Source organism: Hyperolius riggenbachi, chromosome 3, assembly GCF_040937935.1.
Source record: "Hyperolius riggenbachi isolate aHypRig1 chromosome 3, aHypRig1.pri, whole genome shotgun sequence".
NCBI lineage: Eukaryota > Metazoa > Chordata > Amphibia > Anura > Hyperoliidae > Hyperolius > Hyperolius riggenbachi.
Window position 1 is genome coordinate 375,425,341 of NC_090648.1, and position 21,026 is coordinate 375,446,366.

The 21,026-nt window shown below is 44.1% G+C and overlaps 1 protein-coding gene across 19 annotated transcripts in view; it reads right to left on the bottom strand.

The window, feature by feature from the left end:
- Positions 1-21,026, bottom strand: part of CACNA1C (calcium voltage-gated channel subunit alpha1 C) — a 710,887-nt gene that overhangs the window by 468,121 nt on the left and 221,740 nt on the right. The window lies entirely within an intron of this gene.

The window sequence follows — 21,026 nt, forward strand, 5'->3', positions numbered from 1 at the left end:
GTTCTGCGTTAACACATGTAAATTACAAGTTACATCTCTCTTTCCCCACAAAAATGAAATAAACCAATCAAAATTAGTTGCTTCAATAAAGCAGTCCCCGTATTTTTAAGGTCAGATATACAGTACATATCTGATTGTGACTGTATATATGATGTGTACACAGGAATCTCTTATATATACTAAATAACATCTATGCTGTAAGAATAAAGCCTGATGTGTAGCCGTGTCACTAATAGAGATGGTCAATGAGATGGAAATAATCCTGCACTGATGCTGATGAAATCAAATAATTTGATATGTTGTTAAAATTTGGTTTGGTGACTACAAATTAAAGGGTACCTGAGACGGATGAAAAGTAAAGTTTTATACATACCTGGGGCTTCCTCCAGCCCCCTTCAGGCTAATCAGTCCCTCAGTGTCCTCCTCCGCCACCTGGATCTTCTGCTATGAGTCCTGGTAATTCAGCCAGTCAGCGATGTCTGGCCGCATGCCGCTCCCACAGCCAGGAACATTCTGCACCTGCGCAATAGTGCTGCACAGGTGTAGTATGCTCCTGGCGGCGGAGTGTGTGCATGCGCACTACGCCCGACTGGCTCAAGTACCTGGACTCATAGCAAAAGATCAAGGTGGTGGAGGAGGACAACGAGGGACTGATTATCCTGAAGGCGGCTGGAGGAAGCCCCAGGTATATATAAAACTTTAATTTCATCTGTCTCAGGTTTACTTTGTTACACAGTAGTACTATACTCTACATATGCACTCCCCACAGTGCTGCAGGGAATCCACTGAGAATGCTGTGCACATTGAACCCAGAGGTGTTGTCTGTCACCCATAAACCTTGTTCAGATTGTGCATGAAGAATGTGTAATAGAAGAAGAATCTCCTCATTCCCCTGCAGAGTACCTGCACATCATTCTTACATGTACCCACACTTACATTGCCTAGGGCCTGATAGATGTTCTTTGTTCCAGTTTGTACCTTTTACAAGTACTCTTACCAAGGACTAGTTTTAGTCTAAAGGGAATAAATATAGTAGTCTACATATCCTTCTCACTTTAGTTGTCTTGTAAAATTCCTAAGCGTTGGCAGTTAAGAGACGAATTTCACGGTACATACTTTTAATCAACAAAATTGTAATATGCAAATTAGAGGAGTCGGAGTCGAGGAGTCGGAGTCGGAGGAATCCTAAACTGAGGAGTCGGAGTCGGTGGATTTTTGGACCGACTCCACAGAACTGGTTCACAGTACTGTGTTGTAACTGATCACATTATTCTAACTCGCTGCATGCAGGCTTTGTATTGAAGAGAACCCGAAGTGGATATTCGGGGGGGGGGGGGGGGGGGGCGGGGGGGGACGACGACAACACAGAGCCATGTTCTCTGCCTAATGACATGGCTCTGTGTCCCCCAACCGCCGCTCTCTGTCCCCTCCCCCCCCCCCCCCCACACACACACACACTGCCGTGCTATAGGCCCCCAGAGTTTAGCGACAATATTTGTCACTAACTCAGAGGTAAACAGAGGAGAGGAGAATTCCCTGTCTAAAACGCCCACCAGGGGCGTTCCTACAGGGTTTCCTGAGCTGCCATTGGGCATCTCTCTCACCCTGGCCACGCCTCCTGCTGCTCCCTCGCCTCCCTGCACGCTATAAGAGACAACACAGTCGCTCAGTGCAGTGTCGTGACCCAGGGGACATGCAAGTGAAAGTGGGCCATTGCGGCCCACCGAAGCGGCGGGGAGCTGCGTTTTTTGCAGCTACCTGATCCGCTCAGCCCTGTGGATCAGGTAGTTTACTTTTTTCTTTTCTTTTTTTAGCCCACCTCAGGCTCTCTTTAAAGCCTATGTCCAGTCTCCATTGCAGTTCACAGTCATTATAACGTATTATACCTTGTGCGTTATGCAACTGGCCACAGTGATCCTAGCCTCACTGTATAGTTGCACCTTTCGGCACCGGTATTGCAACACAACGTGCACAATGTGAAAGGGATCACATTTGCCTGTGTTTAGCTGTTCTGTTTACATGTCATAATTCCTACAGTGCAAAAGTATAATGCCATTCAGGACAATCAGCACAAATATCAGTCACAGATTTTAATTAAGGATGTGAGAACACCGATCTGAAACAAGGCTTCAGCAGCTAAAAATTCTAAAATTCTGAGGTGAAACAGCAGAGTAGTTTCTATAAGAAGGACTACTGCTTAGCACAGTGGTATTACACTGTTCAGACCGTTGTGGACTGGGACACAATCACATCTGTTTGAGATCACAGCTTGAAGCTTGAACCATTTAAAGACAAGGAAGTGTCTGGCACAGAGGCTCCTGACCAGGTAGTTTTAAGTGATTTACTTGTGATGACCTAATTAATCTATGCTAAAGAAAAAAACAAAACAAAAAAAACACACACACATCTTTGCAAAGTGGCAGGGGCATTTAACTCTTACATTAACAAAGGTGGGCTGACCAGAATTATTTTCGGCCAGGCCCTAGTTTTGGGTGTTTTTTTTCAAATATTATTAAAGAAGCAACATACAAACATATTTTATAACTGGTACTATAATCCCAATAAGTGTTTTATTGGAGGACTCTCAAGGGAGATGCAGAAAAGAAGCAGACTAATCTAATGCTTCATACACACTTGAGATAAAAGTCTTTGGAAAAGGCAAGATCGCAGACCAATTTTACCCCCTTCCATGTAGTATGAGAGCCATACTCTACACGGTCTATTCTATGGAGCTGCACTCCCCGTCAGATAAAATCTTTGCAAGATGCTGCACACAAAGATGCCCGTACACACTCAAAAGATCATTATCTGCAAAAGATCTGTTCTTGCAAAATATCCATTCCTGCAAAATGCATTCATAGTCTATGAGATCTGCAGATCATCATACACACCTTGTTTAACAGACTTCATCTGCATATCTGGCAATCATCTGCAGATCTGAAAATCCATCCTGGTGGATCTGATCTGCAGATGATTGTCTGTTAAACCAAGTGTGTATGAGGATCTGCAGATATCATAGACTATGAATGCATTTCGCAGGAATGGATCTTTTGCAGGAACAGATCTTTTGCAGGTAATGATCTTTTGAGTGTGTACGGGCATCTTTGTGTGCAGCATCCTGCAAAGATTTTATTTGATGGGGAATGCAGCTCCATAGAATAGACTGTAGAGTATGGCTCTCATACTACATGGAAGGGGGTAAAATTGGTCTGTGAGCTTGCCTTTTCCAAAGACTTTTATCTCAAGTGTGTATGAAGCATTACTATTGTTGGGCATGTCCAAGTAATTTCTGGGGAGCTTGCAGTGCATTAGAGTGGGTCCACACTAGACCCGGTTGCAGGACGGACACTGCCGTCCGGATCAGGGGAAGTACCCACCGTACTGCAAACTGATGAAAGTGCATCAGTTTTGCATCAGTTTCCGTTCAGGTTTTTCCCTGACAGAAAACGTCTCCATCATGTGGGAGGATTTTTTTGGGCCAATCATAAAGCTCAGGCTATCCGTTTTAACATCCGTTTTTTGCCTGTGGAGCTGGAGATGCGTTTTCTCATTACTTTCACTACCCCTGCATGTATCCGTGGTCCTGATCCGTTGCGTGAAAATGCAGCAGAACCGGACCTTCCGTTCAGGTTTTGAAAACGGATCCCCGCAAACGCAGACGGATCCGTTTTTTACTTGGGTGAGGCTGGCTGCTATTTTCAACATTAGTATCCGAGACTCCGTTTTTCATCAGGTTTGAAAAACGCAGCCACGGATACGTTTCCGGACCTAGTGTGGACTGGCTTAATCAATGGAATTTTGCTTGACACCTGATCCCTGTGGCTAGGTTCACTGTGGTCAGTGGCATAACACACGCATTATAATATGTGTGAACTGCAATGGAGACTGGACGTCAACTTTTATACAAAGCCTGCATGCAGCAAGTTAGAACAATGCAATCTGTTACAAGGCAGTACTGTAAACAGGCCCATAGAATTGTATGGGCAGTGAGATGACATGCAGAATTATTCTGCAGCACACCTGAGAATTGTGAACTAAGCCTGAAACACAGGGATTCTGTGTCTTTATTAAAACAAGTGAATTTGAGGGTATTGCTAAATAAAAAAAAAATAAACCATTAAAAAAAAACAAAGTAAGTTAATTATTATCTGTATTCTAGTAAATATCATTTGAAGGATCATAGGCTTAAACTAGCTTTGAACCTTGAACTCTGCATCACCTGATTCAAGTGTTGCAACAGCATATGTTTCCAATATTTTTGGTTAACAGTTACTGTTTCTGATTTTTGGCCATTTGTCACAAAAATTCAAAAAATCAAAATACTGAGTGTGCACGACATGAAAAGGAAACAACCGGGCTGCATGCCAGAACAGGAAGAAAAGTGAAAACTCTCCAATAGGACCCAAAGAGTATAGAAGTGTAGAAAGTGAACATTTGTAAAGTTTATTATTTCTATCTGTGTCCAAATAAGACCTTCCCCCCTCCCTGTTCGGGTGAACCACCTTTCTATCCCAGTGACATTCCATTTCTATCCCAGTGACATTCCCTTCCTGTCCCAATAGCACCCCATTTCTATCCCAGTGACAGTTACAGTTCCAGTGTTACCCCTTTCTATCCCATTGACACTCTGTTGTTGTTCCAGTGCTACCCCTTTCTATCCCAGTGACACCCCCTTCCTGTCCCAATGACACTTCCTTTCTATCCCAGGAAGTGATGCACACTTCCTGTCCATGATCCATCTTTCGCAATTGCATACCATAGGAACAAACCTCGGGCACGAATGGACCTTGAACGATTGTGGTAATTAGCGCAGGTGTCAAAGGAGATCGGAACAACCGCCCATGTTTTGATCCGTCATGACGGCTATTGAAAGCTAACGATTATCGCATGTAATCAGCCATCATTGAACATTGTTTAACAAACGTACGGTAAACAACGTTACACAATATCATGCAAACGATCGTTCGGCGTTAACGATTCTACGCAAAAATATTCTGATGAGTATGAACCTTTAGGTTTGCATGCAAACTGAGATTATTACCCTACAATTGTGGCTCTCTAGTTGAAGTAACTGAAGATGAGTATGAAGAGGGTTTTGTAGGATAGAAGGTACATAATTACCCCAAACTAACACCCCCCCCCCCCCCACACACACACACACACACACACAATTTTACCCACCTCAAATACTAAAATTTTAAACGCTAAAATAATAAGCTACTCCTAACAAAATTTAGTCATAAGATATGTGCAAAAACAGATCTCCAATGTACAAGGAAATAAATTATGATTAAAAAAAATTCACCAATCAAAAGTAAAAAAAAAATACAAAAGGAAACAGTAAAACTTGGGGACATGAAATATAAATTAGGTGAGTATTTTAAATAACAAAGGCAATGTATTACATTAGTGTGCTTAAACCTGTATACAAAACACAGAAAGAAATAAGAGAAAAAATAAATATAAAATAGATAATGGCTGTGGATAACTCCCTTTTGCACAGGGCCCACGTGGCGGAGACAGAGGAGAGACCTCAAGACATTAAGTAAGACACAGAAGATGGAAGTGACAGGCACAAGCTGTTGGCTACCCCAGCCCCCACGCCGCCAATGGAATACACATAAATACTGCAGAAAGTCGATGGAGCCTCGTCAGTCTGGGAGCCCACACAATCTGTGAGGATGACACAGAGAAAAAACACAGATCTGTCTTAATGTCGATGGAACAATAAAAATGATGGTGCTTCTGATTACAGATTCACATCGCGTGGTAGGCAGAACGAGTCCTTCCGCACTATATTAACCCTGCTAGCAGGAAAAGCAGGCGTCATCCCTAGATATGGAGGCGCTCATCAGGCATTGACATGACACGATACGCCCATTTTTTTATTTATTATTGTTTTTTCTTTTTATTAATTTTTAAAATAATTGGAAAATGAATTTCCAGAAAGCCAGCGTTAGATAGAAAAGGAACAATGTATTTAAGCAGCACACAGTATATCAAGAGAGGAGAGTAAGATGGTGGAGCTAGAATCCTCCAGTAGCACAAGTACATCAGTAGTAAAGCTGCATACACAAGTACAACTGTTCTCGGCAGACACGGCTGGTGGGTGCCACCTTGGCCTAGACACTTGCTGTGTACAGCCTCCCCTCACCCCCACCTCAATGTGCTAGTGGTCGATATGCTGTGGAAGATCAACTCGGCAGAGGGTATTGTTCTTTCCATGTCCCCACCTGCTCAGTCTTTTCCCACTCTGTCGAATCTCCAACCCCTACAGCTGTGGCTGGATAGTGTACTGGTTAAAGGAAATCTGAGATCAAGAAAAAAAATATAAACATACCTGAGGCTTCCCCCAGCCCCCTGCAGGCTCATCAGTCCCTCGTCGTCCTCCCAGGCTACCTGGATCCCCGTTACGCAGCCCAGTAATTCAGCCAGCAGGGAGAAACGGCACCTTCACAGTAGTAGTAGTTCTGCATCTCCACAGTACTACTGCGCAGGCACAGAACACTTCCATCAACAGGAGTGCAACGGAGGAACGCGCAGCCAGGTTGCGACTGTGCCGACTGGCCCCAACTGGCTGAATTACTGGGCCATCTAGCAGAGGACCCAGGCGGCTTGGGAGGACGGCAAAAGATTGATGAGCCTGAAGGGGACTGGAGGGAGCCCCAGGTATGTATATATAATTTTTTGGGTGATGTCAGGTACAGTTTAATGGGTTTGCCTCTGACACAGGAGACCAGGGTTTAAATCTCGGCTACTACTGTTCAGTAAGCCTGCACCTATTCAAAGAGGAGACCTTGGGCGAGACTCCCTAATACTGCTCCTGCCTACTGAGCATGACCTAGTGGCTGCAGCTCAGAAGAGGAGAGGTAAAGGAAGGAGCAGTGTCTTCCAGCAGCAAATAGTATATCAGGAGAGGAGAGGTAAATAGAGGAAGGAGCAGACTGTTACGGTAATGAGACAGAACCTATTGACCCTGGTGGTTGGTTTGGGTTCTCCCCTCACCAGAGCACCCTGCGTGGGACGATGGACCATTACCCCTGGGGGGCAGTGGACTACTTTGCTGAAAGTGGTCACCAGCTTGTGCCCTTGGTATCAGACCACCAGATACAAAGAGAACAAATTAGTCTACAATTGGGAGATACTGAAGAGATGTCCTTAAAGAGAACCCGAGGTGGGATTATATTATGTTACTGGGGCACAGAGGCTGGTTGTGCACACTAACATCAGCCTCTGTTGCCCCATGGTGTGCCTCCATGTCCCCCCTGCGCGCCGCTATAGCCCCCGCAGTGCTAGCGACACACAGCGTGTCGCCAGCACAATGTTTACCTCTGCGCTGTCAGTCAGCGCCGCTCCCCCGCCTCCTCCGCATCGGCGCTACCCGCCCGTGTCACTTCCCTCCTATCAGCGGGAGGGAAGGGACGGGGGTGGGTAGCGCCGATACGGAGGAGGCGGGGGAGCGGCGCTAACAGACAGTGCATAGGTAAACATTGTGCTGGCGACACGCTGTGTGTCGCCAGCACTGTGGGGGGTATAGCGGCGCGCAGGGGGGTCCTGGAGGCACACCATGGGGCAACAGAGGCTGGTGTTAGTGTGCACAACCAGCCTCTGTGCCCCAGTAACATAATGAAATCCCACCTCGGGTTCTCTTTAAACTGTCGAAAGTCGAGGCAGGTGGCAATCAAAACTTAGTCAAATAAGCTCAGGTCTGGGCAGGCAGCAGGCAAGTGAAAGTCAATATTCAGGCCAAAGTCGGTAATAGGGTCAGAAGAGTAAACAAAGTCATAACTAAAAAAAAAAAAAGGTAACAAAATGCACAGGGCTGTGGAGTACAAGAACCAACTAACTCCAACTCCGACTCCTCAGTTTATGAAACCACCGACTCCAACTCCAGGTACCCAAAATTGCTCCGACTCCTCGACTCTGACTCTACAGCCCTGGCTTCAAGGACCACCAGAGATGATCAGAACTGTCAGCACTGGCCGTCACAGTGGTCTTAAATAGCTCTTTGAATTAGGGATACACCCAAAATGAATTGGCGCCAAATACTGCATGTGCAATTACACCCGTTTGAGTAAGGCAGAAATTCGCGTCCACATAACTGGAAGTGTTCACACAGTGAGAAAGCCGCGACCTGGCATGTGCGTGACTGAGAAGACGCTGCCGGACTAAGCACAGGTACCGTGACACAGAGTGCTCCAGTAGCACAGGGTATCTCAGGAGAGGAGAGGTAGATAGAGAAAGGAGCAGAGTCTTCCAGCAGCAGAGAGTACATCACACACTGGTGCAGCTTGTTAAATCTCTGCATACACAGAACAGTCCCCACCAGACATAACCTTTGCTTTTTGCTGTATTAAAGCAAACATTTCTATTATTACATTCTGAACAAATTTGGTTTTCATTTTATGATGCCGGACCACATGCGGTCAGCGGGAGAGGACAGTGTAGCGTCCGGTCTGATGGTCCAGCTGTAGCCCAGGAAAGATGCGTCACCCCCATAGGCTATATAGGAGAACGCATTCCACCTGCCTGTGATTATTGCGGACTGCACAGAAGAGCCATATGCTTACCGAAACAGATCCCATGATACATTGCAGAGTGACAAATATGAAAGCTCATAAGGCTCATACACGCACCACAAAAAACTCAGCCGGGACACTCATCCTGCATGAATCCAGCTACAGTGGCTTGCAAAAGTATTCGGCCCCCTTAAAGTTTTCCACATTTTGTCATATTACTGCCACAAACATGAATCAATTTTATTGGAATTCCATGTGAAAGACCAGTACAAAGTGTACATGTGAGAAGTGGAACGAAAATCATACAGGATTCCAAACATTTTTTTACAAATAAATAACTGCAAAGTGGGGTGTGCGTAATTATTATTACAAAGTGGTGTACACGTGGGAAATGGAACGAAAATCATACATGATTCCAAACATTTTTTACAAATAAATAACTGCAAAGTAGGGTGTGCGTAATTATTCAGCCCCCTGTGGTCTGAGTGCAGTCAGTTGCCCATAGACATTGCCGGATGAGTGCTGATGACTAAATCCTCCCCCCATAGCAATAACCCCTTCCTGACTACTAGCTCTAACCTCGCCCCATAACAATAACCCTTTCCTGACTTCTCCCCCATAACAATAACCTCTTCCTGACTACTAGCTCTAACCTCGCCCCATAACAATAACCCCTTCCTGACTCCATCCTTAACCTCCCCCATAACAATAACCCCTTCCTGACTCCTATCCCTAACCTCCCCCAGATAACAATAACCCTTTCCTGACTCCTATCCTTAACCTCACCCAAAACAATAACCCCTTCCTGATACCTATCCCTAACCTCCCCCATAACAATAACCACTTCCTGACTCCTATCCCTAACCTCCCCAACATAACAATAACCCCTTCCTGACTCCTCCCCATAACAATAACCCCTTCCTGAATCCTACACCTAACTCCTCCCCATAACAATAGCCCCTTCCTGAATCCTATACCTAACCCCTCCCCCATAACAATAACCCCTTCCTGACTTCTAACTCTAATGTCCCCCCATAACTATAAACCCTTCCTGACTTCTAGCTCTAACCTCGTCTCCATAACAATAAACCCTCCCTGACTCCTATCCCTAATGATAACTTCTTCTCCCACAATGATAACTTCTTCCAGATGCCTCACCCAAAATCCCACCAGCACTCAAAGTTAATTCCTTTCTGAAGTCTAACCATAACCACCCTATGTAAGATAACCTCTTCCTGACTCCTATCATCCCCATAACAATATCCCCTTCATGATGCCTAACCTCCCCCCATAATAATAACCCTTTCCTGATGCCTATCCATAGCTTCGCCATAAATGTCCCATACACGGTACAATAAAAATGTTCAATGTTTCCATTTATTCAACCAAAACGATTGAATCAAATGAAAATCGAAAAGAATCTCTTTTTTAAAAAAAAATAAATTAAATATTATCCTGTTGTTTGGGTAAAACTTAGTTATTGAGGACTTAATCCAAGGATTCTATACAAAAAAGTGCTGTTGCGCAGCTTTTCAGGCTCACTGGCTGTGAGCAAGCACTGTCAGTCACTGAGGATCTATGAACGGGTGGAACAGGAAGATTTGTTTGGCAAAAACAATAATATAAAATAATATTCTATTAGGTGCATATGTCAAGCTATGTTTACAAGCCAGCAAGCACTATTTCTTAGAACCTGTCTCTATACTCACACCTCACATGAAGATATAGACTAGGTTTTTATTATTATTCATATGCGTTATTTATAAAGTTCTGGCATATTGAACAGTGCTATACCATAAATAAAGTGAGTAAATTACAGACTTGAGACAAACAATCACAAAGACACAACACAGATGTCGGCATAACCAGAGAGAATTATCATTTTGCACAATAATGTGTCTCTGTCTTGTCATGATGAATCAATGCTAATTCACAGGACATTCAGATCTTCATTTTCCTGGAGTGATCTTAGCTAAGAAAGCACCTTTTGCTGTCAGGAAATTGGGTTGACTCAATGGGCTTGATTCACAAAGCGGTGCTAACTGTTAGCACGCCTGTGAAAACCCCCTTAGCACGTCTAAAGAAGCTTTTCGCGCATAAAACTTTACGCGCGCAAAACTTTATGCGCGTAAAACTTTACGCGCATACTGCACAGAGCACAGGGCGCACCGCGCGAAGTGCCCATTAAAGCCTATGGGACTTAGCGCGCGTAAAACTTTGCGCGCGTAAGACTTTACGCGCGCAAAGTTAGCACTCGATCTGATTGAGAAATCCAGTGCTAACCTACTTAGCACCCTGGTTAGCGCGTCTAAAGACTTTAGACGTGCTAAGTAGGTTAGCACCGCTTTGTGAATCAAGCCCAATATGTCATTGCTGTGTTATGGTATATTTTAACTCAAATCTTTAGGTGCAAACTTATCTCATGATTCCCTAATACTGTACTAATGTGCTTGAGCTAAATTCTGCACTATACTAGCACAATTTTTTGCATATTAGCATTAAAACTATTAAAGGATTATTTAAAGCAGTTGCCAGCAAAGCAGCAGATGCCAGCAAAGTTTCCACATACTATCATGTTGGCTTGAGGTGGCTCTGAAAATGTACAGTTTAAGCTATAAGTCTCACTATACACCAGTGGATCTGGATGTGTGTCTGGCTTTTAGGAGATGATTTGCATATTCAGCATGATGCATCATGGGAGATCTTTCTAACTGTATTATTGCAAACACTTTCTAGAACGCAAATTAATCGACTCGAAAACTGGAAAATATGATCGCATTTGAAGAAAGAATCATTCAGTAAGGCCTCTTTCACAGTGGGACGGTGCGTTTGATGCGACGTTAAGGTCGAATAACGTGCCCCTAATGCAACGCATTGAAAGACTATAACTTGGACGTTAAGGTACATTCTTTAGCCCGGCGTTTGATGTGCCATTTTCGTTGCACAGCGATGGAATGCGTTACATTTTTAAAAGAAAACATTACTGAGCATGTGCAACACACCGAACGCAGCAGATTTATTGCTAAACGCACAGCATGCAGCACTTTCTAAATATTGCTACACGTTACACACAACTCAACGTGTGCACTGTGAATGTTGCAAAGTTCCCTAACTAAACCGCCGCAATCCCACCTCTGTAAACTATCTAAATCCCCCCAAACTCCCCGGGGCACACTACGGGGAGCACTTCCGTGTGAGGCAGGGCTATGAGCTGCAGCCCTGCCTCACACGCGTCTGTCAGCGGCGGATCGCCGCCTCTCCCCCGTCCCTCTCAGTCTACCTTCACTGAGAGAGGCGGGGAGAGGCGGAGTACCGCCGCTGATAGACGCGTGTGAAGCAGTGCTGCAGCTCATAGCCCTGCCTCACACAGAAGTGTACAGGGCAGCAAAATCCACGACCAAGAAAGGTGTGGATTTTGCAGGGGAGAGGGAGGGGGGGGGGAGGTTAGGGGGGATTTCGATAGTTTACATCGGCGGGGATGCGGCGGTTTAGTTAGGGATAAAGTATTACACAGATTTATGACGTAAAAAGATGTTTTTTTTTAGAGACTTCAGAGTCTCTTTAACCATTTACCGACATCCTAACGTATTAAAACGTCATGCTTACCGCTATTAACAGCAACATGACGTTTTAATACGTCGCGCATTCCCGCCGCTGCTACCGCCGTGTGTCCGCCGCTACCGCCGCCATTACCGTCGGGATCCCGTGCTGGGCGATTGGGGAAGAGGACTGAACAGTCCTCTACCCAATCGCAGTGCCTGGAGTGAATGGACGTGACCGCGAACAGCGGCTACGTCCATTCACATAAACAGGAAATGTAACAGTTTAATAAAGTGTGTAAAAAAAAAAAAAAAAAGTGAACACGTCCTATGAGTGTTCACCAGCGCCATCTTGTGGCCAAAAAGTATATTACACTTACAAAATACATACATTTTTAAGTATATACACATCATTAATAAAATTACACTTCCAACCCTCCCCCCCCAAAAAAACACTTGTAAAAAAAAAAAAATCAGCTTAAAAAAATAAAATAAATAGTTGCCTTAGGGACTCAGCTTTTTTTATTCTATATTTTATGGGGGAAAATTAATTTTAATTTATTACATAGGGGCTTGTAATTATGGCCAGAACAAACAGAAAAATAACCACTTATATTTCAAAATAATATACTGTCGCCATACATTGTGGTAGGGACATAATCTAAACGGTTTAATTATCGGGACCACTGGGCAAATAAAACGTGTTTGTTTTATCCACAGGAGAATGTTTAATTTTAAAACTATAAAGGCTGAACACTGAGAAATAATGATTTTTTTTCTTTTTTTTTCTGTTTTTCTCATTAAAATGCATTTAGAATAAAAAAATTCTTAGCAAAATGTACTATCCACAGAAAGCCTAATTGGTGGCGAAAAAAACGAGGTATAGATCATTTTCTTGTGATAAGTAGTAATAAAGTTATTAGGGAATAAAAGGGAGGAGCGCTGACAACTGAAAATTGCTCTGGTCCGTTAGGATAAAAACCCTTGGGGGTGAACTGGTTAATATTGCTGTGCGTTAGTCCACATTAAAACATTTTCTAACGTGCGACTTCAACGTTGCACTGTGAAAGAGGCCTAAATGTGAACATTTAATAATTTCCTTCAGATTACTTACGATCATTCAAATCACATCGAAAGATTGCATTTAGTAAAAAGTTGTACCGTAAATGGAAACCTTAAAGGAAAACTTAAGTCAAATAAAAAAAATGACATTTACTCACCTGGGGCATCCCTCAGCACCCCGAAGCTGGATGGTGCCCTCGCAGCCCCGCTCCGATCGTCCTGTCCCCGCCGGCGGCTACTTCCGGTTCGGCGACAGCCGCCGACAGGCTGGGAACGCGGCTGATTTTCCGCGTTCCCAGCCGCTGCTATCACTCTCTATGCTGCTATAGCGTCTATATATACGCTATAGCAGCATAGAGGGTGATAGCAGCGGCTGGGAACGCGGAAAATCAGCCGCGTTCCCAGCCTGTCGGCGGCTGTCGCCGAACCGGAAGTAGCCGCCGGCGGGGACAGGACGATCGGAGCGGGGCTACGAGGGCACCATCCAGCTTCGGGGTGCTGAGGGATGCCCCAGGTGAGTAAATGTCATTTTTTTTATTTGACTTAAGTTTTCCTTTAAGGAAGAACGACTACGTCTGCACTTCATTACCAGGCACTTCACATACTGCAAGCTGCTTCCAAAACCTGTATCTTCTTACCGCTGTTTACACACAGAGAATGAATGATGCCACACCCACAATATCTCGCAGCTCTCTACACTGGGAGCATGTGATGAATGATCCCACACCCACAATACCTCAGAGCTCTCTACACTGGGGGCAAGTGATGGATAATGCCACACCCACAGTACCGCACAGCTCTACACTGGGGCAAGTGATGAGTGATGTCACTCCCACAGTACCTCACAGCTCTCTACACTCACTGGGAGGCAAGTAATGAATGATGAGTGATGCCACACCCACAGTACCTCACAGCATTCTACACTGGGGACAAGTTTTGAATGATGATAAGTGATGCCACACCCACAATACCTCACAGCTCTCTACACTGGGGCAAGTGAGGAGTGATGCCACACCCACAGTACCTCACATCTCTCTACATTGGGGGCAAGTGATGAATGATGCCACACCCACAGTACCTCACAGCTCTCTACATTGGGGGCAAGTGATGAGTGATGCCACACCCACAGTACCTCACAGCTCTCTACGCTGGGGCAAGTGATGAGTGATGCCACACCCACAGTACCTCACAGCTCTCTACACTGGGGCAAGTGATGAGTGATGCCACACCCACAGTACCTCGCAGCTCTCTACACTGGGGCAAGTGATGAGTGATGCCACACCCACAGTACCTCACATCTCTCTACATTGGGGGAAAGTGATGAGTGATCCCACACCGACAGTACCACGCAGCTCTCTACACTGGGGCAAGTGATGAGTGATGCCACACCCACAGTACCTCACATCTCTCTACATTGGGGGCAAGTGATGAGTGATGCCACACCCACAGTACCTCACAGCTCTCTACACTGGGGCAGGTGATGAGTGATGCCACACCCACAGTACCTCACAGCTCTCTACACTGGGGCAAGTAATGAGTGATGCCACACCCACAGTACCTCACAGCTCTCTACACTGGGGCAGGTGATGAGTGATGCCACACCCACAGTACCTCGCAGCTCTCAAAACTGAGAACACATGATGAATGATGTCACACCCACAGTACCTCACAGCACTCTACACTGGGAGCATGTGAGTGTCCCTGACAGCTCTTTACACTGAGAGCATATGATAAATCATATCATGCCCTCTGTGCCTCACTCACAGCTCTACACACTATAAGCAACAGCAAAGGTGTAGCTAAGAAGCTATGGGTCCCAGAGCAAGTTTTACAATTGGCCCCCTATGCACTCCATACAAAACAATTGATTCGGCACACTAAAACCTGCCAGGGCCAACAATAGTGTCAGAGGTGCAAGAAGGGGATGGGGAACAGTTTGTTAATGATTACTACTATTCAAAGAATCTATAGAAGATTATTACCAGCACAGAACCAATAAAGAGCTAATACTGCAGTTGAGGGAGGGACCCTCAGGGCACCTCTGGCCCAAGGGCCTTGGTGCAGTTGCAACCTCTGCTCCCCCTATTGCTATGCAACTGAACTACATATTAAAGAGGAATGCCGGTGAAAATAATGTAATGATCAAAAGTACTTAATTTTTACTAAAATTATGTATACATAATTTAGTCGGTGTTTGCACATTGTAATATCTTTCCTCTCCCTGTTTTACATTCTGACATTTATCATATGGTGACATTTTTACTGCTGCCAGGTGATGTCAGTGAAAGTAGCTGCAGCTTGCTTTTTCGGCAGTTAGAAACAGCTGTTATTTCCCACAATGCAACAAGGCTCCCACAGTGTGATGTCAGAACCATGGTCCTGATATCAACACTGTGGGAGAGGTTTCATGGGAAAGAGGGTATCAGCTACTGATTGGGATGTAATTCAATCCATGGACACGGTTTCTCTTTAATGTGTCACTAGCCCATACACTAGCAACAAGTCTATACAGTACAAATCCTGCTGGTGAGAAATTGTGCACATCTTTAGGTGTTAGCTGTCATTCTTATGAGGCCTGGGATACCTGCCGAGGTAGGAAAATGACTGGAGCTGTAAAGAAATCGGGGATAAATGTCCTCCAAAATGATCATTTGTTAGTGTTTTTATGTAACAATTAGTCTCCAATCAGTTTCCCATGTGCTGATTAGATCTCTGCTGCTCATATCTCTTCAGTCCTATCAGGGCCAGTTTTAGCAACAATGGGGCCCCAGAGCAAAATAAACCTGGGGGGCCCCCCAACAGATACCCCGGAACAAAAATCGGCATTAAGGGACCTTTTCTGCAGCTGGTATAGTCAGGGTGTGAAGCCCTAATCGGTCGGAGCTCCACATTCTGGCTATCCCAGCCTGCATGGAGGACAAGGAGTTAAAAAGTTTCAAGAGGGGGGACCCCACATAATTTTTTTAAAAAAAATTCCCACACTCTAAACATTAAAAAAAAAAATTGGGAAAATAGGAAAAATGCCAGGGATCTTCATACAGCCATATTGCGGCTGTATAGCGATCCCAGGCCAAAGCGCTGCGGCTGCGGAGGGGTTTCCAAGAGGTCCATACGTACTGCATATGGACCCCCTGGAAACCCCGTCAGGAAATTAATTGCTCTCTCTTTTGATACATGTAAAATTACACTACCGTTAGGTTTGCTACTAAAAGTGACATTTACCGCATTTAAAAGTATACTTTTTTTCCTTCGAAACTTTAAAATCGATTTTCTCAAAAACTATAAGGTCTTTTAGAAAAATTGTTTTTTTTCCTCTTATTCCCAATGATCTCCTTAACTTAGCCTGCAAATTTAGGATTTCTAGCATTTAAGGTGGATTTGCTATTAACCGTTAAAGTCGGCGGGTTTTTAAAGGTGTATTTTTTTTTCATTTGAAACTTTAAAATCGATTTTCTTAAAAACTATAAGGTCTTTTTGATATTTTTTTTCTCTTGTAGTCACTGGGGGCCCTACAGGCTCTGGGGCCCTGGGGCAATTGCCTCCTTTGCCTGTATGGTAGCACCGGCCCTGAGTCCTATAGACTCCAATAGAGGAGGACATGCAGGACATAGTATATCTCCCTGTGAACTACAATTGGGGTCAGCCAAGTAGTGTAACAAATCACTGAAAAAGAGCCTACTGATGTCGGGAGATACCTGTACTCACACTAGATTTTCACATAAAGAGATTATCAATTATTTCGCTGCATACATTACACAGAAATCTATTGTGTGTACACGGCTTTGGCAAACCAGGCCCACTGTGAAATAAATAGCAATTCATTTGACAACCACTTTATACAACAATATTGCACTCTTCAGCATCGCTGTCCCTTCACAAAGAGCACTCAGGCTGCGAAAGACGAGCGCTTATATAAACTAATACCCCCCGGTCGCCGCGCTGTTTACCGCCTGGTACTTTGTCATTGGCAAGCGATCCTCACCACGGGACACACAGCTTGCGGCCTGGTGAAAGAGATGGGAATATTTGTTTACACGAGGGCAATGTGGGAACAATTACCGAAATGTGACTCACTTTCAGGAAAGAAGCACAGAAAACAACAGAGAGATAGAGAGAGAAGCACACACTGACGTCACCCTCAGGCTGCAGCAGAAAACAGTCCTTATCGAGAAGAGCTCTGCTCTGAATAAAAATCAGCATTTTGTTTTTAACATAAATATCTAATCTTAAAGTACATCTTGCTCATAAAAAGTTTTCATATACTACAGAAGACTGAATAGACAAAGTCCAGGTTAACATTAGTCAAGGTCCAATGCAGAAGTAACCAGGGTTTACTGACTGACCGCTTCCCTTATTTACACTTTATCATCCAGGGCAAACTGGAGCTCCCCTGTACAAACAAAGAAGTGATGAGAAACTCATTCTGTTTTGACTAAAAATGATCAGTCCTATGAAAAGTAGCTACAGTATGCTTTATGAATAGCTTTTTAAGTCTGATGGCTTTTTGGTCCCTTATAATACCCTAGTGGTTCTGGGCAACCATGAGCTATCGGGGTACTCTGTAACACTTGGTTGTCAGACCCTACATCGTAGAGCCATGCCTTGCACTAATGAGAAGCAAAGGCTCTGAAACAAGTGTGTGCATGTGGGATAAGTATGGATCTGTACAATTAATAGGCCACAGCCACACTGCAGTGGTTTTGGATGTGTGTCTGGCTTTAAAATGGATGTTTGTCTGGCGTCTAAACTCAGAACTTCCTCTGTACTCAATGGCACAGCGTGATAACCTTTAGGGGGAAAAAAATCTTCATTACAATTAATGGAAATCACCCAAAAACGTGAAGTTTTAATGGGATTAACATTGCAGGGAGCACAGGAAGGGTTAAGCCTCAGTGTTTTCCAATACAGTTCATTCATGGCTACTGATAAGGCTAACTGTACTCTGATGTAGCTAAACAACCACACACAAAGCTCAGTGCAGTGATTTCTACAGCATTTACCTGTAGAATTAAAACTTTTCATTGTGTGCTGTACAAGAGTAAAGATGGTTTGCATATTCAGCGGGTATGCATCATGGGAGATCCTTCTTGCTTACGTAAAGCTTAATCATTCCAAATACCTTCTATTTTAAGATGGTAAATTTATATTTAATTGCTATATACAGGACATTTGAAAGTTATTGTTACATAGAATTCCTTCTGGGGGAAGGCACATCAATTAGTGCAAAAGTTGTTCAAACCAGGACTGTGGAGTCGGTACAAAAATCATTCGACTCCAACTCCGACTCCTCAGTCTATGAAACCACAACTCCAACTCTGACTCCAGGTACCCAAAATTGCTCTGACTCCGACTCCTCGACTCCGACTCCACAGCCCTTCTTCAAACATCTTCACACTTGTTTGTATGTGTGCAGATATTGTGCATCTGAACTTAAAGCAGACCCAAACCAAAAAATGTTTTAATTCAAAATATTTAGTTGCACCACTCTGACACATACAAATATAAATAAACACTCCTTCAAGCCTATGAGCATTTCAGTGCCTGCTTTTCACCCTCCTCTTTGCATAACTAGGGTTATACAGGTGGCAGCCATTAGCAATTCCTCCTTTGCTGGACACCTGCTATTCCACCAGTTTGCCTGATTATTTGCCAGCAATATGAAAGGAAGGGAGGGGTTTCTCCAATAGATGTAAAATATTTTATATTTGTCATCGTGCAGCTGAAAAAAGGCTGCTATTTATTATTATAATTTAGAAAATAGATTTTATTTCTGAAATCTTTTATTTTTAGTTTGGGTCCACTTTAACATTAGTCTCTGACAGTGACTGCTTGGTGATTTTCTCTGGCTCCTGAGACCGTGACAGATTTAGTGTCTATGCTGCCATATCATTGTGCCAGGATGACTGGCAGCAGCTAAGTGAAGCACAACAAAGTGCAGGAAAGCCTGGTCGATCTGTGATATTTGGCATTCCTGGCATCCCAATTACACGTAACACAAACTGCTACTATTTTATGGAGTGTCAGCTTCAGAACTGGAAGTTCGGCAGCGTGATTGGATTGGATTAGCTAAACTGTTTCTCCATCCAACCTTCTCTGTATATTCTCCATGCATTGCAGAACACCAAGGAAAATGACACCTAAGGGCTTGTTCACACCTAGGGCGTTTTCTGTTTTTTTTTTAAGAGCCAGCGATTTTGAAAATCACCCTAAAAGCACTTGCACAATGATTCCCTATGAGAGTGTTCACATCTGCACGTTGTAATTGATTTCCGCTGACTAAAGCACTGCCTGTACCATTTTCTGAGCATTTTGGCTCAATGGAAGGTATAGGGAAATCGCTAAGTGCTTGAAAAAGCGCTTTGTATAGCGATTTCCTGAGCGCTTTTAAGAATAAATACATTGTATTTATTATTTTCCAGGTCAAAGACAAGTAGATGTACAGAGGCGCCAAAAGGATAAAATATGCTAAAATGTTTAAAATATTCGGGTGGCGGCGGTGGACCGGCCACTCAGAAATAGACTTGATGCTGTCGCTTAAGATAAAGACAATTTATTCACATAATCCATGAACAGAACCGCAACGCGTTTCACGGGTATATTCCCGCTTCCTCAGGCAATAAACAGATAGGAGTACACAGTACAGTCTCAAGGTCACGAATAGCGCCTCTCACATTCCCGCGCAGCCTCTATCTTCTTCCTCTCTCCCCGGCGTCCATCTCACTGGTTACAGCACCCCCCTGTGATGACGTGAGCGCATGTCATCACAGGGGGTGCTCTAACCAATGAGACAGATGCCGGGACAAGAAGAAGATAGAGGCTGTGGGGGATCGGCGGCAGAAGGTGAGTTGTAACAGCTATGCCCCTCCTCGCTATGCCCGCTCCCTCTGCCGCTGGAGGCACGTTCCTATCCAACCTATATTGCAGGCACCTACCTATCTAACCTATACTGGAGGCACCTACCTATGTAACCTATACTGGGGGCACCTATCTAACCTATACTGCAGGCACCTACCTATCTAACCTATGCCACAAAATATCTCCAGTCACAATTCCACCATACTTCCAGTTACACCTGCACTACAACTCCAGCCAAACCACCAACACACCTCCAGTCACAGCCCCACTATACTTCAAGTCCCACCCTCACCACACCTCAAGTCACGTATTAACCACGCCTCCAGTTACGTCTTTAAAAAAAACACCTCCAGTTACACCTCCACCATACCTCTAGAAATGCCACCAACATCTCCTCTCTCTTCCCTACCAAGTCCACAGTCACAGATATTCATGAGCAAAAGATTGTTTGTCTGGTCCTTTCTGTCATCACCACTCTTCCTTTACATTAGCATCTGAAAATAAGTAATACACTAATTTAGAGGTTGAATGTAACACATAGTTCAATAGAACAACTTCTTTTGAAAGATAACCGATGTCAAAAAAGTTCAAGTGTGAATTTTATTTTTCCTTTCAAGTCACCAAAACATGGAAACCCAGGATAAGAAGTTCATGATTTGTCAAGGGCTAATTTGGTTTCCTCTTCCCAGAAAGCTCAGTGTTACAAGGCAGGATTTTGGTCTAGAATTCTGGGAGAGGAAGACAAAACAAAATGTTTCTTCAGAGTTCACACAAAGTCGCCTGTGAAAGTTTAGCTGCAGGATAATAGCGTTTTGTGGTTATTCCCTTTCATCTGTAAATAGAACATCTCCGTCCTTTCATGTTGACACATGGGGGTTCGTCTGGCAAGCTGCGTGTTCATCCAAGGCTGGTCTGAGAGATGTTATCACAAGTCATAAAAATATCCACAATTCTGCCAATGCTACAGGTAAGATTCTGCTACACTGCTGAAGATAAATGATTCTTGCAAAAAATTCCACTTTTTTCCTGAACAACTCAATGCTCTCAGTTC